This window comes from Protopterus annectens, chromosome 4.part0 (assembly GCF_019279795.1).
Source record: "Protopterus annectens isolate FY-2018-M chromosome 4.part0, PAN1.0, whole genome shotgun sequence".
NCBI classification, from domain to species: Eukaryota; Metazoa; Chordata; order Ceratodontiformes; family Protopteridae; genus Protopterus; species Protopterus annectens.
Window position 1 is genome coordinate 1,699,153,494 of NC_056733.1, and position 16,868 is coordinate 1,699,170,361.

Consider the following 16,868-nt stretch of genomic DNA (forward strand, 5'->3'; position numbering starts at 1 on the left):
TGTAAAGAGCAAGCAGTTAGCCTAACCAAGCTTTCTGTGCCAAAGAGTGGAGCACAGAATGTTGCACGCCTAACCCCTATGGTGAGAGGAGATGCACTCTGGTACTTATTGTGGTACTCCAATAAGTGGAGCAGAGAATGTTGCATTCACAACCACTGTGGAGAGAGGTGGTGCTGTGTGGTACGCCAATAAGTGGAGCAGAGAATGTTGCACTCCTAATCCCTATAGTGAGAAGTAGTGAACTTTGGTATGCCAATAAGTAGCTCTCTTAACCCCTATAGAGAGGAGTGGTGTGCTGTGGTATGCCATTAAGTGGAGCAGAGAATTTTGCAGTCCTAACACCTACAGAGACAGGTGGTGCTCTGTGGTACAAAAATAAGTGCAGCAGTGAGTACTGCACTCCTAATCTCTATGGAGAGGGGAGGTGTGCTGTAGTACTCCAATATGTGGAGCCCAGAATGTTGCACTCATAACCCCTATGGTGAGAGGTGGCACACTGTGGTACACCAATAACTCAAGCAGAGAATGTTGTACTCATAACTACTATGGAGAGAGGTGGTGCTCTGTGGTATGCCAATAAGTGAAGCCCAGAATGTTAGACTCCTAGCCCCAATGGAGAGGGATGGTGTGCTGTGGTATGCAAGACTCCTAGCCCCAATGGAAAGGGATGGTGTGCTTTGGTATGCCATTAAGTGGAGCAGAGAATGTTGCACTCCTAACCCCTATGGTGAGGGGTAGCGCACTCTGGTATGCTATTAAGTGGAGCAGAGAATGTTTTATTCCTAAGCCTTACAAAGACAGGTGGTGCTCTGTGGTACACCAATAAGTGAAGCAGAAAATGTTGCATTCCTAACCCCTATGGAGAGGGGTGGTGTGTTGTGGTACTTCAATAAGTGGAGCCAGATTGTTGCTCTCCTAACGCCTGTGATGAGAGGTGGTGCATTGTGGTACACCAATAAGTGGGGTAGAGAATGCTGCACTGTTAAACCCTATGGAGAGGGGGTGTTGCAGACCTAGCAGTGGGACATAAACGTGGGCATCTTTATTGCATCTACTCATATCCCTGATAATGGACATGCAGGTGGACCCCATTGGTTGTGGTTAGTCATCTGCTTCAGCTAGAAATAATGACTGTAGTCTGGTCAAGATGTTGTAGCAATGAGTCATTCCTAGACTGATTTGTCTCCACTCAGGAAAAATTGGTCCTCTTCCTGTTCAACTTATTTAAGTAATGCAAGATGAAGCAGATCTGCTGGTTTCTCCATCATTAATGAAACATGTTTTGTTTACAATCTCCCCTTCTCTTTGAGGAGCCAGGCAGTTGCCTTTTTCAGAGCAGCAGTCCTAAGTCCTGGGTCCTTCATTGGGAAATTGGTTTTCTATTTTTTTTAACTCTTTATTTGGTTTTAAGAAGTCCATCAGCATTTAAAACAGTGTATAACAAGATAAACGATAACTATTTACAAAAGTTCATTACAAGAATATTTATATATTCTTAACCTTTAGTACTTTTCCAGTAAATTGTTGAGCTTTTGCCACAATATGTACTGATAAGTTATGTTTAAAGTTCTCATTCTTATATCTGACAACTAATTTTTATAGTCTTAGCTATGCACACAAATTCACCAAATGATAGTTCAGTTTTACATTTCCAGTTTTTTGTTATAACTTTTCTTGCAATGGCAAGTATTGCCCAAAGAAGAGGTATTTGAGAAATAGGTATATTTGCTGGAATTGGGGAATAAATAGTATCAAGGTGTCAGTAATAATGCAATTGTCTTACCACAAAGCCTGAGAAAAGTTTCTAAAATCACTCCAAAAGGAAGTCACCAACATACAATTCATTATCATAGGATCATATGTTCATAGGTGGTTAACAGGCTAATGGCCCTAGGACCCTTGTAAGCCTAGCCAAGTTTTACTCTTATTTCCACAATCAACACCTATTGCCCCTGTCCAAACGGGACACAGGTGGAACCCCTGGGGTGAACCTATGGTTACCCATCCAATCCATCAAGATTGTGTTTGAAGAGAGCCAATCAGGTCCTCTGCTTGATTTGAAGTAGTAGTCTGTTCCAGAGATGTGTAGACCTCTGGGAGACAAATCTGCCCATCCAGCAGTTTCTATTAATGTCATATACCAGGTTAAGGCCTTTAGAGTGAGTAACCTGTGTACAATTTGACTTGCGGATATGCAGCAATTCCAATAAAGCAGGGTCAAAGATTGCCTTATATGCAAGGCTGAGATCACCTCTGAGTAGTCTGTACCAAACAGAATAAAGTGACAGTGATTTCAGATGATCCTCATAGGACAGATGCTGAAGACCTTGAATTTTCCTTGTGAAGAACCTTTGTGGTCTCTCCAATTGCTGCAGTTGCTTGGAAAGGTAATTATCAAAAAGGACATTGTACTCAATTATCGGCTTGATGAGAGAAAAGTACAGGGAGGTTATAACTTTTTTTCCTGGAGGCAATGCCCTTACTTATGAGATGACAAATATAGAATGCCCTTCTTACCACTGTGGAGACATGGTGATCAAAGGTAAGGTTGCTGTCAACCTGTGTGCCCAGGTCTCTCACCACTAATTGCATACTTAGGGTATTTTTATTGATGTGGTAGTTAGCAGGAACATTGTTCTTACCCAAAGGGATGATAATACATTTTCTTACATTGAGCTTAAGGCCATGACTTTGGCACCAATCATTTGTTTGTGTAAGACCATTCTGTAGGATGCTGACATTGTTTGCAGATTCTATGACTGCTACCAGTTTGCAGTTGTCAGCAAACTTTGTCAGCCACAGACCTTTAGTTTTAGCTTGTACTTTGGAAAAATAGATTCCAAACAGTAGAGGTTCAATCAGCATTAAGAACCTCATTACGCCTCCAGCATTTAATTTTTCCTGTTTTATATATTAATGTAGTTTTATGAGGTGTAAGAAAGAGTCTATGCAGAAATTGCCATGTATAGATTTTCCATTAAAGTGAGGAGGTCGACTTTCCTGCAGATTTTAAGAATAACTTTTTATTTAGCTCTGAATGGTTCATTATTATATTTTGTTGAGAAGTTCCAGGTTGTCATCTTTGGAATCACAAATTCAGTTCTAATAATTTTGTAAATCATTGATAGGTATGACTTCCCCTTGGGTGGCTCACTATTAACATTAGAAAATAGACCCACGATTTCAGGAGCAGGTTTAGTTTGAAGATCTAGTAGTATTTTAATTTTATCCTGAATATATATTTTACAAGTATGTATATCTAGCCAGACTCCTTGCTCTATGCTATATTTTGCTAATAAATATTCAATAGGATACATTTTGATTCCATTAAGAAATTGATACCAAAATATTAGGTTACTATTCTTGAGAGCTATCACTGTATTTGCATTAAAAGTTACTAAGCATCCATTAGTGAATCCAGTGGGAAATAATAGGATTAGTAAATGTTCTTCGTCTTCCATTGCTGCAGTCCTGACTATTGGGGTATAGTCCGCGTCCAGTCGGCCCGAATACCAGAGTATAAGGCTGACGTCGGTCATGGCGCCTTAGACTGGCGTCAGTACGTCAGGGTACTAATGCGCATGACCGACGTCATATCCTCAGTCTTTTTTGCCGCATGGTCCGATGCAGAAGCAATTTTGCGAGTGCAGGTTGGCGTTCTGAGATATTCCGAAACCGGAGTTTCAGACCGAAACAGAGTTGGCTAAGTACCCCGTTGGGGAACATTTTGGTTTTTTCTTGCCTCAGTATTTAACCGGATGTCAGAAAAAGTGAATAACTGTATTTCTTGTGGGAAGCAGATACCGCATAGGGATTATCATACATTGTGTATACCTTGTTTAGGGCCTGAGCACGACGTTGTTGGTTGCCGTTCTTGTGCTAGATTTAACAAACGCACTATTAAGAGGAGGCTAGATTGTGCCAGGTTAGTGTTTGGGAAGCGTTGCAATTATAATATGCCGTCGGATGCTCCGACGCCTGCTTCATCCAAGAAGCGCAAGGACAAAACAGTGAAGCCTAGGGTTGATGAACCGGCAGTCCCGGGCCGGTTCTTTAGAAGGCTCAGTGGAGCCAGAGGTTTTGCCAGGAGTTTCCATGGAGTCTCAGGCAGAAACTTTACTGTTACAGGATGTGCCCTCTCAGGAGGTAGGCCAGGCTGAGGGGCCTTCTCAGGTAACTGTTCTTCCCTCTCTTCCCAAGGTAGTTAGGGCCTCTCCTTCTGTTGCCAAAGCTTCTTTTAGGGTAGGCCAAGTTCAGCTTCTGTGGGGCTTCTCCTAGCATTTCGGGCTCTGTTCCTAAGAAACATATGCTTAAAATGGCAGAAGATTTGATTACTATGATTAGAGGTTCTATGCCCCCGCCTGATAAGAGGCCTAGGGTGGAACAGGAGTTTGATAGTTTTGAACAGTGTTCACAGGCTTCAGAGTCTTCTGGGGAAGACTTACAGGAGTATCCTACTTATTCTGATTCGGATGTGGATGATTCCACTCCTACAGCTTCTCCTCCTGAGGATTTCTCATTTTCAGAGACTCTACACTCCATGAGGGAGCACTTTAAATGGGAAGGCCAGGATTACTCTGATTCCAGGAAAAGGCTTAGGGAATTTTGTTTTACCCCAGCATAGGCCCTTAGCTATTCCTCCTGTGTTGAATGTGGTGGAGGATGTTTTGCAGAGGCTTCCCTGAATCCTGACTCCTTACCTCCTGCTCCTGTTAAGCCTGATAGGTATTATAGGGTGCCCAAGCTCATAAGTATTTGTTTAAGAGTCCTAGGGCGGACCCAGAAACTGTTTCTCAGGGGCCTAAAGGTGTTAAAGCTTCTGTGGTTAAAAATCCTGTACCCTCTGATAAAGAGGCAAGGGCTTTGGATAGGTGGGGAAAGAAAATGTATACTTCTTCCACTCTAGCCATGAGGGCGTTGAATTGTCAGTTTCACATGCTAAAATATCAAAATTATCTCCTTTCACAATTGAAATCTAAGGTGGATGCTTTGGCGGAAGGTATTGAGTGTAAAGAGTTGCTGGATTTGGTTCATGTGTCTGAACAAGTGGGTAAGCATTCTTTGCAGTGTGGTTTTGATGCTGTACAGGCCTCCTCGAGGGTGGCTGCTACTAGTTCTGTTCTTCGCAGGCATGCCTGGTTGAAGGATCAGAATTTAGCTGAGCATGTTAAGACAAGGATTTTGGATGCTCCTTTACAGTCGGATGTGTTGTTTGGATCGCCTGTGGAAGCAGTTTTAAAGAAAATGGAGGACAAAGCTAAGTCTATGCAGACTGTTAAAGATTTTTTGCAGGTGCAGCCTCCGAAGTTTAGTAGAAATTGGCCTGCTAAGGGGTGGACATATCCTGCTTATGATTCCCAGTCTAGGGGTAGGTCTAGACGTGGTAGGGGCAGGGCTCAAGGTTCTTTTAGGCCTAGATCAGGGAGTTCACCTGCTCAGACTTCTGGTGAGGGCAGGGGTCAGTCCTTTCGTAAACAGACCCAATGACCTGCCTGTTCAGCTGCCAGTGGACTCTCGTCTGGCAGCTCCTTTGGGAGGAAGACTGTCTCTTTTCAAAGAAAATTATGATTTAATTACTCAAGACAGATGGGTGTTGGATATCATTCATCACGGTTACAGATTTTATTTCCACACAATGCCCCCTTTCAAAGGCATGCCAGACGTTCCTCCTTCACAAAGAAAAGAGGCTCACAAGCAAGTTTCTCAGTTACTCCAGATGGGGGCCATTCAGCCAGTTCCTGTATCAGAAAGGGGCCTAGGTTTTTATTCTCGCCTGTTCCTAGTACCAAAGAAGGGGAACACGTGGAGACCAATTTTGGATTTATCTATCCTCAACACTTATCTGGACATTCCCAAGTTCAAGATGTTGACGTTACAACAGCTTTTACCTCTACTGGGCAAAGATCACTGGATGGTAACTTTAGATCTCAAGGAAGCTTACCTTCATGTGCCTATAAGGCTAGGTTGCAGGAAGTATCTGCGGTTTCGAACTGGAGATTTTCATTATCAGTTCTCTGCATTGCCCTTTGGCTTATCCACTGCGCCCAGAGTATTCACAAAGGTTCTGGCTCCAGTGATAGCTTACTTCAGGCTTCAAGGAATTCAAATCTATCCTTATTTGGACGACTGCCTGATTCTGGCTCAAGAAAAGGAAGACCTTCTACAGCATCTGGAATATGTCATAGCAGTGCTAAGATGCCTAGGGTATTCTGTGAACGAAATAAAGTCCAGTCTAGTACCCTCTCAAGACATGTGCTTTCTGGGTGTGAGACTGAATACAGCAGCCCAGATGGCCTTTTAACCCCGGACAAACAAAAGAGTCTGTCACTTTACTTCCATCAACTATCTCATCAGTCCGTGCTGACTGCAAGGACAGTCCTTCAAGCATTAGGGTTCATGGCATCTTGTATTCTGGTGCTTCCCAATGCCAAACTGCATATGAGGAAGCTGCAATGGTATCTCAAAAATGTATGGACACAGCACTGCCAGGATTTGGACACTGTCATTCATATAATACCTTGCCTTCAAAAGAATTCTTGTGGTGGGCTCAGGAATGTCACCTAAACAAGGGACTCTCTGTGACCCGGCCAGAGGCGAGTCAGATTTTAACGACAGATGCCTCGGACATTGCTTGGGGAGCTCATCTACATGGAAAGTGGATACAGGACAAGTGGCCTGCCAGACTACAGCATCTACATATCAACATGAAGGAGATGTTAGCAGTCCAGTTTGCATTGATGGCTTTCAAGGAGTTACTTCTTCCAGGGCAGGTGTTGATTCTAACAGACAACACAACTGTCATGTGGTACATCAACAAGCAAGGGGGAACACATTCTTATCCTCTATGCAGGCAGGCAATGATTTTATGGGAGACTGCGTTAAGCTTGCAACTAACTCTTCAGGCAAGGTTTCTGCCAGGAGCACAGAACTCCTTAGCAGATGTGTTAAGCAGACAAATCATGGATCCCCACAAGTGGAAACTGGATCTTCATGTATTTCAGACATTGACAGTGTCATGGGGAACTCCAGACATAGATCTGTTCGCTTCTCCACTAAACCACCAGCTGCCAAAGTATTGCACAAAGGGGTTTCATCACACAGCTTGGAAAGTGGATGCTCTGTCTTTCAGTTGGAAAAACCTTCATGTCTATGCCTTTCCACCTCTGCCTCTTCTTCCAAAGGTACTATTAAAGGTCAGACAAGACAGGCCAAGGATGATTTTGATTGCTCCAGATTGGCCTCGGCAACACTGGTATCCACTACTACGGAGTCTAGTAAAGAAGCCTCCATGGCCTTTACCTCTGATTCCTCATCTGTTATCTCAGAAGGACGGTCATCTGCTCAATGTCAAGCTTCACTCTCTTCATCTAACAGCCTGGCATATTCTCTGTTGAAACACAGCAGGTCTCAACTTCCTCAACAAGTTTTAAATGTGATTATGGAAGCTAGAAGACCTAGTACAAGGAAGGTGTACGCAGAAAAATGGAAGAGATTTTTATTTTGGAGTACATCAAAGAATTTGGAGGTTTCTGAGCCTAATTTGAGTGTGGCTCTTCAATATCTTACTGAGTTATTGGACAAAGGTTTGTCCTTCTCTTCTATTAAGATTCATGCTGCAGCAATTTCAGCTCACTATGATTGTGACCCACCTTTGTTTTCGCATCCTTTGTTCAAGCAGTTTCTCAGAGGGGCAAAGAATATAAGACCCCCATTAGAGCTCCTACTCCTGCTTGGGATCTCAATTTTGTGTTGGAAAAACTTACTCTACAACCTTTTGAGCCTGCGGCTACTGCTGAATTGAAATACTTGTCATGGAAGACTGCTTTTCTGTTGGCTATTACTTCTGCAAGAAGGGTGTCTGAGTTGCAGGCCCTTATGGCAGTTGAGCCCTTTTGATTTTCCATAAGGATAGGGTATCATTACGTACTAATCCATCCTTTATGCCTAAGGTGGTTTCTAGTGTGGCTTTAAACCAAACTATTCATTTGCCTACTGTTTATGCAGACCCCCAAAATAAAGGGGAAAAGATTTTGCACACTTTAGACGTACACAGGCAGTTACGATATTATTTAAGCAGGACTAAGGATTTTAGGCAGTCTCAGCAGTTGTTTGTTTCTTTTGCTTTGAGTTCACAGGGCAAGCCTGTGTCAAAACAAACTATTTCCAGGTGGATTGGCTTTTGCATTGCATTTTGTTATTCCCATCATGGCAAGGAGATTCCATCTGGGATTAGGCCTCATTCCACTAGGGCTACTGCCACTTCAACAGCATTTCTAAGGGGTGGCAACTAAGGATATTTTGGAAGCAGCTACTTGGAGTTCAGTGCATACTTTCTCTAAGCATTATCACCTTCCTATCTACTCTAAGTCTAGGGCTGGTTTTGCCACAGCTGTTTTGCAAGGCATGTTGTCAGCTCCTACTTCTTTATAAATTGCCAGCCTTCCTTACCTCTGCTTTGGGATTCTACCCAATAGTCAGGACTGCAGCAATGGAAGACGAAGAACATAGTACAGTTTTGTACCTACCATAAATGTAGATGTTCGAGGATTCCATTGCTGCAGTCCAATTTACCCTCCCTCCTTCCCCTCTGATTTTAGGGGTGGTTGTGTAGGTGAGTTTACATGCTTATGTTTTTGTATATATTGTTGTATATATTGTACATGTTTGTGGTGCAGGTTTTCTGGGACTTGTCTTTTTAGGGTCTTCTGACATCTGGGGCAAGAAAAGACTGAGGATATGACGTCGGTCATGCGCATTAGTACCCTGACGTACTGACGTCAGTCTAAGGCGCCATGACCGACGTCAGCCTTATACTCTGGTATTCGGGCCGACTGGACGCGGACTATACCCCAATAGTCAGGACTGCAGCAATGGAATCCTCGAACATCTACATTTATGGTAGGTACAAAACTGTACTTTCCTTGACTAAGTAATTTGAATTCATATACCTTTTAAAGATTGAAAGGATTTGGTTAATGAAAGGCATAAAAGGAACCTGTGTCTTTCATTCAGAACAAAATATTTTAGAGCCCAGTAGAATATATTGATACCCAGTTTTATATAAGAATCAATGATGTTTGTTGTTGTCTATTAATATTTTCTCATGTAAAGATTTCTAACAAGAGGCATATGAAGAATCTAACCATAATAATATTATTTTAATAATTACAGCATTCGAATATAGCTCAATGTTTGGAAACCCAGTGCCACCTTCCCCTCAGCTTTTAACATGCCAGTCTAAAGATACCCTTGCTTTTTTAGAGTACCATAAGAATTTAAGTCAGGTAGAATTTATTTTTCTTGTAATGCTTTTAGGGGGGATTAATGACTGACTATAGGATAAGATTTTTGGTAAAATTATAATTTTACTCGGGGTGAGCCTATCTTCCATTGTAAAGAATAGCTTATTCCAGGTGTCTGTTAACTTTATGATTTCATCCATTCAGTTTTTATAGTTTATAAGTATGGAAACTTTATTCTTATATTCAGTAGTGATACCTAAATATTTAATATGAAAATTTTCCCAGTTAAAAAATTTATGTGCTTTTAAAAAAGTGGTTATTATTTTTTTGTTGTTTATAAGCAATGTTTTAGTTTTATTATGATTACATTTCAAACCTGAAACCTTTTTCAAAGTTATCCAATGCTTTGAGTATGTGATCTGATGAGTGTTCTGTGACACTACATGTCAACAGTATGTCATCAGCAAAAAGCTGGATTTTTGATGAAAAGTCTTAATTTATTTTGAAGCCTTTAATATTTATGTTACATCTTATATAGTTAGCTAGTGATCCTATAGTTAGAGCAAGTAAGAAAGGGGAAAGAGGGCATCCTTGTTTCATACCTTTTGCCATATTAAAGTGTCTACATAGAAAGGAACCTATTTTGACAAAAGTTACTGAATTGCTATAAAGTGTTTTAATTAATTTATTTAACATTTGATTTCAGGGGAAGTCCGACTGGGACAGAGCCCATTTTCAGTGGAGGCCCCAGGAGGAATACTCCAGACACATGTCTTTGGAATGTGGGAGGAAACCAGAGTACCCAGAGAAAACCCACATGAAAGCAGGGAGGACATGCAGGCTCCACACAGAAGGCACCCCAGCCAAGAATCGAACCAGAGAACCTCTTGCTGTGAGGTAAAAATGGCAACTGCTGCACCACTGTGCCACCCTAATGTTATAAACCTAGAGGAACAGTTATATTCATTTAATATTTTAAACAAATAAGGCCAGTTCACTGAATCGAAAGCTTTATCAATACCTAGACTTATTACTGATAATTCTTTTTTATTTTTATTTGCTATATCAATTAATAAAACATCTCTTATAATATTGTCTTATACACTTGTGTTTATTATAATGCCAGCTTGATCTTCATTTATTAGTCCCAGGAATATATTGTTTAACTTTTTGTTAATACAGACATGAAAATTTTGTAGTCTACATTCAAAAGTGAGATAGGGAGATAAGAAGCACGTGATACAGGATCTTTATCTGGTTTTAAAATAGGTGTAATTATAGAGTATCTCCAAGAGGGAGGAATATTAGCAGAACTTTTGACTTCTTCAAAGACATTCAATAAGATTTTTAAAATACTGTCAGGTAACAGTTTATACAATTCTGGGATGATAGCATCTAATCCTGCAGCCTTGTTGGTTTTGAAACTTTTAATCTGTTTTTTCAATTTTTAAAACAAAAGACTTATCATTTTTCATTTTCTGTTCATTTGTTCATTTATTATGTATATTTTCCTTAAAAAAAACTATCAATTAGTTCATTATTATCTGTTTGTCTCTGTTTTATTATTTTTTCATAATATTTATTAAAACATTTAATGTTATTTAGATTCATTATTTTGATGTTGTTTCCCCTCTCTTTAATGTGATTTATTTTGTTCATATGTTTTGATCTAATGGCTATTCTATGTAGATTCCCTGGGTTTACTGAATAAGACTGTAGTTTATTTTTTTCCAGACTGATTGAGATCTTGTGTTGAAGTATTTCCTGATATTCCTAATTTGGCTTTTAATAGTCCTTGTTCTATTCTTTCCTTTTACATATATACCAGTGTTTACCAAATAAATAAGCTGTTAGGGCATCTCATAATATAGCATCTGTCACCTCCCCATTGCTATTAAATTCCATGAATTGATTAATTTCTCTCAAAACCAATCATTTAAAACTTTTTTTATTTTAATTATGTTTGTAGGTAATCTTTGACAATGAATTAAGATATTTAAGCTAAAGGTTAGAGTGATGTAATGGCATTATGGTTAGACAAAGGGCATGACACTATTAATACATTTGTTTTTGAATGAAGCTCATTTGATACGAACGCTTTATCAACATTTCTTTGTGTTCCATATCTGAAGGAATAGTTTGTATATTTTTAAGAGCTTTACAGTTTTAAGTCTAAAATATTCCTTGTATTCATTAAACCTCTACAGTGATTTAAATGTTTTGCTGTAGAAGATAGTCTGACTCTTTTCTCATTAGTGGTGTCTTTACTTGATAAAATATAATTAAAGTCTCCAGCTGTCACCGCATTTCCTTTTGAATATAGTGTCATAATGTCTAGATACATCTTTAGTATTTTTGCAGGAATCCAATAAGTATTTATGAGAGTTTAATGCTTTTTATCTATTTCTATTACCACCAGTCTCAGTATACCATTCTTATCAGAATAATTGTAAACTATTTTAGGTAAGCCTACTGTTTTCTTTTAACAGATAAGAATACTTTGTCTTTTCATACTAAATTAAACAGCCCTTTATTTGCAACCTGCCTAAATCTTCAGTCAAAAGATATGTTTCTTCCAAGAAGACGATATCTACTTTATGTAATGTTAAGTACTTATTTAAACAGTTTCTTTTTAAATGGTTATTCAACCTATTAACATTTAATGAAAGACATTTATATCTTGGCATCTTTGAGAACAAACTCTTGATGAGATAAACTTAATTTAATTACCCGTGTTTACATTTAATTAATTATAGGTAGCCATATTGCATATGGACATTGTCAATAGGTTAAAATGTTATTTATTTTTATGCAAGCTGTATTGCCAAGGGATTTCAGGTTTATGTGTGCACTCTCCCTTCAGCTCCACACTATCGTACAGAACGTACAATTCTCTCCACAGAGCTACATGTTCACATACATATCTGTATCTAAACTTCATCTTCTCCATATAGTTATAATCAAATGTGAGTATGCAAGCATAAACTTACACACCACATCTAGTAGTCATCATGACATAATACAGGACAGGCTTTTGAGGTGTCTGTTATAAAACTGGAATGTTGTTTACTTTTTTAAAAAGCAAAACATGTTACATTTATGTTTTTTTCATTCAAACAGTGTACTAACAGCTTATAATTTGTTTAATACAGTATCTTATATAAAAGAAGTCATGCAGCAATTTATTTTTTACAGCTGTTCTAAAACTCATTAAAGTTGCTGTTTAAAATGAGGGTAGAGAAGCTCTGTGTATTCAAAAATAAATACAACTTTCTATAATAAAATGTATGCTGACCTTATTAATGAAGCTTTCACATAATCCCTTTAGAGCAGCATTACATGGTTTATAGAGGTTGCTTTTGAGTAACCCACCTTCAGAGATCGTTACCCTTGTGTATCATGTTTCTTCCCCCCAATCATGCAGTTCCTATCACAAGTTTCCTTAGAACAGAAGCTTCTTTTGTTTCACTGAGGCAGTAATATTGAGTATAAAATTAAAAAAGCATTTTTTTAATTTACAAAATAATTTCTAAACTTGATGATTAATGTAAAGAAATCTTCAAAACCTTCCAATAATGTCTGTTTTAATGTTCCATTTAAAAGTTCCTTTCATTTGCTATTTCTGGAGGGGTTAGAGGTCATGCACTTCCTTTTTCACGAGCTGTTCAAAATGAAACCAGGCTGCTATGGAAACTCAAATAAGCTCGTGCCCTTAAGAAAAACTCTTTTGAAACACTTGTAGACTTTCAGATAGGAGAATGAGGTAAAAGAAAGATGATAAAATTTAAAAGGGCTCACGATTGTGCTAGGGTAGCCATGATCTATGTAAAAAAGACATGTTAACAGTTTTAGTGAAGGAACAAAGAAAAGAGCTAAAAATAAGCCCCATTTAAAGTAAAATATGTTAAGTACATGTTAGTTAAGCATTTCCCCAACATTTAGTAAGACTGCTGTCTGTGATTATTTAAATGTTTAAATTTATCAGAAAACCATGAGAATATGTCTGCACAATTCCTTTCTTTTAGTACATTATTTTAAATAAAACTTTCAGTCTATATCAAACCCAGACTAATTACCATTAGTTATATGTCTTCTTATTGATATTTAAATAAAGTGAACTATAAAACTTTAATCAGTTGTTTAAACTCAGATTGTATATTTCAGAGGGTCTACTTCACATCACCTAAAACTCATTTGACTGACTTTCACTTCATCCAGACAAAATCACCTAATTTCTCAAAGTACTGAAAACTCATTTGACTGCATCTCATCTCACCAACAGCATACAGTGCTAAATTTCAAAAGATTAAACCTTAAATCATAAACAAACATACACTAATAACTACCTCTGTTTAGAACTTCAAAACTACTTGCTTATACTCTTAACAGAAACCAGATAATATAAAACAAAACTAAGTGGGGGGGCTATGCCCCTCACACTGCCCAATGTGGGGGGCTGTGCCCCCCACCCCCCCAAACTATAAATACTAACTCCAGGATTGCACTACAGTGAGGAAAAGGGCATATACCTTTTATAGGTTCATAGGGTGTGTACTAGGCAAATGACCCTGGAGGCTTTACAACCGTAGCCCATAGGATTACCCTGGTATCATGCCACCCGACCTTAGTTCCCAGTGCCTCTGTCAAGTAGAGCCACTGGAGTGATCCCCAGGGTGAATTTTCTATTTCCCATCCACTCATCAAGATTTCTCTTGAAGATGGCCAGTGAGATGCTCTGTTTGACATGTATGGGAAGTCTATTCCATAGCATGGGCAGTCTCTGGGTTATGAACCTGTCCCTCCAGCATATTCTGTTGATTGTGGTAATGAGGTTGAGGTCTCTGGAGTGTGTGGTGTGGAGGGATTGGAATTTCTTTAGATGTAGCATTTCTAACAGAGCTGGGTCAGACATGGCTTTGTAAGTCAAGCAGAGATCGCCTCTGAGTAGGCGATATGAGACAGAGAATAGTTGGAGTTTTTTGAGTTTGTCCACATTGGACAAGTGTCAAAGGCCTAGGATCCTCTTTGTGAGGTACTTTTGTGGCCTCTCCAGTTGTTGCAGGTGTCTAGTGAGGTACATGCCAAATGGGGCTTTGTACTTGATGATTGGCCTAATGAGGGAAGAGTAGAAGGAGACAATGACCTCTTTTTTTTCCTGGATGCATAACCCTTAGTAATGGGATGTGCCACACAGAAGGACTTTATGACCACAGTGGCAATGTGGTGGTCAAAAGAGAGGTTGCTGTCAACCTGTGTTCCCAGATCTCTTACAACGCCTTCTGTGTTCAGTGGACTCCCATTGATATGGTAATTCAAGGGAACCAGGTTTTTCCCAAGGGGGGGTGATGCCACATTTTTGGCATTGAGCTTAAGGCCATGGTTCTGACACCAGTCATTGGTCTCAGTGAGGCCTTTCTGTAGGATGCCAACATCACTTTGGGAGTTAATAATAGCTCCCAACTTGAAATTGTCTGTGAACTTTGTCAGCCAGAGTCCCTTTGTGTTGGCCTGGACTTCAGAGAAGTAGATACCAAACAGGAGAGGACCCAGGACTGAATCATTTGGGACTCCACTCATGACTGGTCTGCAGTCTGACTTGGAGTCAGCTACTTTCACATTGTGGTTCTATCTGTGAGACAATTTGCAACCGATCTAGTGATATAGGGGTTGATGCCTAGCTTAATGATTTTTTCTATGATTCCTGAGTGGGAAATGATATCAAAGGCCTTTGTCAGATCAAGGTAGGCTGTTTGAACCACCTTGCTTTCATCCACAGCTCTGGTGATTGACTCAAAGAAGTCTACCAAGTTGAGCAGGCATGATCTACCCTTTACATAAACAAACCATGTAGGACCCAGAGTTTGGAGATTCCCTATATCCTTATTTATTAGGTCCGTGATGATGATGCGTTCCATAGCTTTGCATATCAGACTCATCAGGCTAATGGGGCAATAGTTCCCAGGGTCTGTAGTCGCTCCTCCTTTGCCTTACAGTTCTCTACATAGTGCCACTACTGCTGAGGACACACAAAACATCCGCCAAATTACTTTAGATACTTCTCATAAAAATGTAGAGAGACAAACCCACATTTAGAAACACTACAACACTACTTTCTACATCACTATTGGTATTCTAACGGTCAGCACTGTAAGCTACAGGAATTCTTTTCTCACAAACAAGTCACAGGTGAATGGAAACCCACATCATGTCTGTGGCTTACAATTCAGTGACATGAGATTCAGTCAAATGAGTTTTCAGTATTTTGAAAATTAGCTGATTTGGTCTCAGTGAAATGAAAGTCAGTCAAATGGGTTTTAGGTGATGTGAAGTAAACCCATTTCAGATTACTATTAATATGACTATTACTTATACTTTTACCCTAGTGGAGAATTATACGTATTTCAATAAGCAGGAAATTATTGCGTACTAAAACTATATTTTAATATGAAAAAAAATGAAAAGATAAAAGGTTTTACCTTTTGATGAAATCAATTCAGAAATGCTTCAAAAAAGCAAGTTATTTTAAAACCATGCATTGTACAACAAAATGTAGTATTTTCATTTGTCCGTGAGTTTTTTATTTTTGTGTTTTACTGTCCATTCATTTCTTGTAGCACATCTTTTCAGAGATGTGGTCTATTTCACTTCTTCAGTAGGATTAAGTAAGTATTTTTTCTGTGCAAAAGAAATAGCATCTTCCAGGGTTTTGAATGTTTTTCTTCCTTCTGCAAAAAAAAGTCTTAATTTTGCTGGGTAAACTAAATATGTTATTATTCCAGATTTCTTTAGACTTGTCAGCAAGGGAATACATGCTTTCCTTTTTGAGACAAGTAAAGAAGAAAAATCATTGTCAAATCTGATGTTTATCACCTATTTTGATGGGTGATGCAGACCAGGCAGCTTTTAGAACTAAGTCTTTGTACTGACTAGAAATGAATTTCACTATTGTGGATCTTGGATTTGAAGTTTTCTTGTTTGAATTTGTTGTTGATAGGGATCTGTGTGCCATCTCAATACCATATGATAGGGCTTCAGGGAGGTTTAACATTTTTGGAATCCAAGTAGTTAAAACATTTACTATGTTTTCTCCCTCTTGCTTCTGACGCACTCCATATATCCTAATATTGTTCCTTCTTGCCCTGTTTTCAATATCATCTATCTTCTCCAGTGTTGTTTTGTTTTAAAATAAATTCAATGTTACTTTCTCCTTCACTCAATCTACCGCCCAAATCAGTGAATGAGTCTTCCATTGCAGATATCTGATGTTTCTGCTGCTTAACTACTTCATTTATTAATTTTATCTGCTTTTTACAATCTTCTTTGATTGTGTCTACTTTAGAGTCGTTTATCCAGTTTTAATGATAAGTCCTGAAAATACTATAGATGATAGATTGTAGCTCCTTCTTCACTGTGACTGCTTGAAGTGTCGCATTAAAGTGACTAGTTTTCATTTGATATATTCAAGCTGAAGTTCTGACAGGAATATTGTAAAAAAGAGTGGATTTTAGGAGAAGAAGAGCAAAATTCTTGTGATGTTAACTGCTTGCCTTCTTAACCATGCCCCCCACCCCCCATAAATTGTATTTTTGTGTTTCTAATGACAGACACTGTGTTCATTGGCTGGCA

At 39.0% G+C, this 16,868-nt stretch overlaps 1 protein-coding gene across 1 annotated transcript in view; it reads left to right on the forward strand.

Annotated features, from left to right (window-relative positions):
• The window catches only part of ARAP3 (ArfGAP with RhoGAP domain, ankyrin repeat and PH domain 3), a 1,205,760-nt gene that overhangs the window by 543,832 nt on the left and 645,060 nt on the right, over nucleotides 1-16,868 (forward strand). The window lies entirely within an intron of this gene.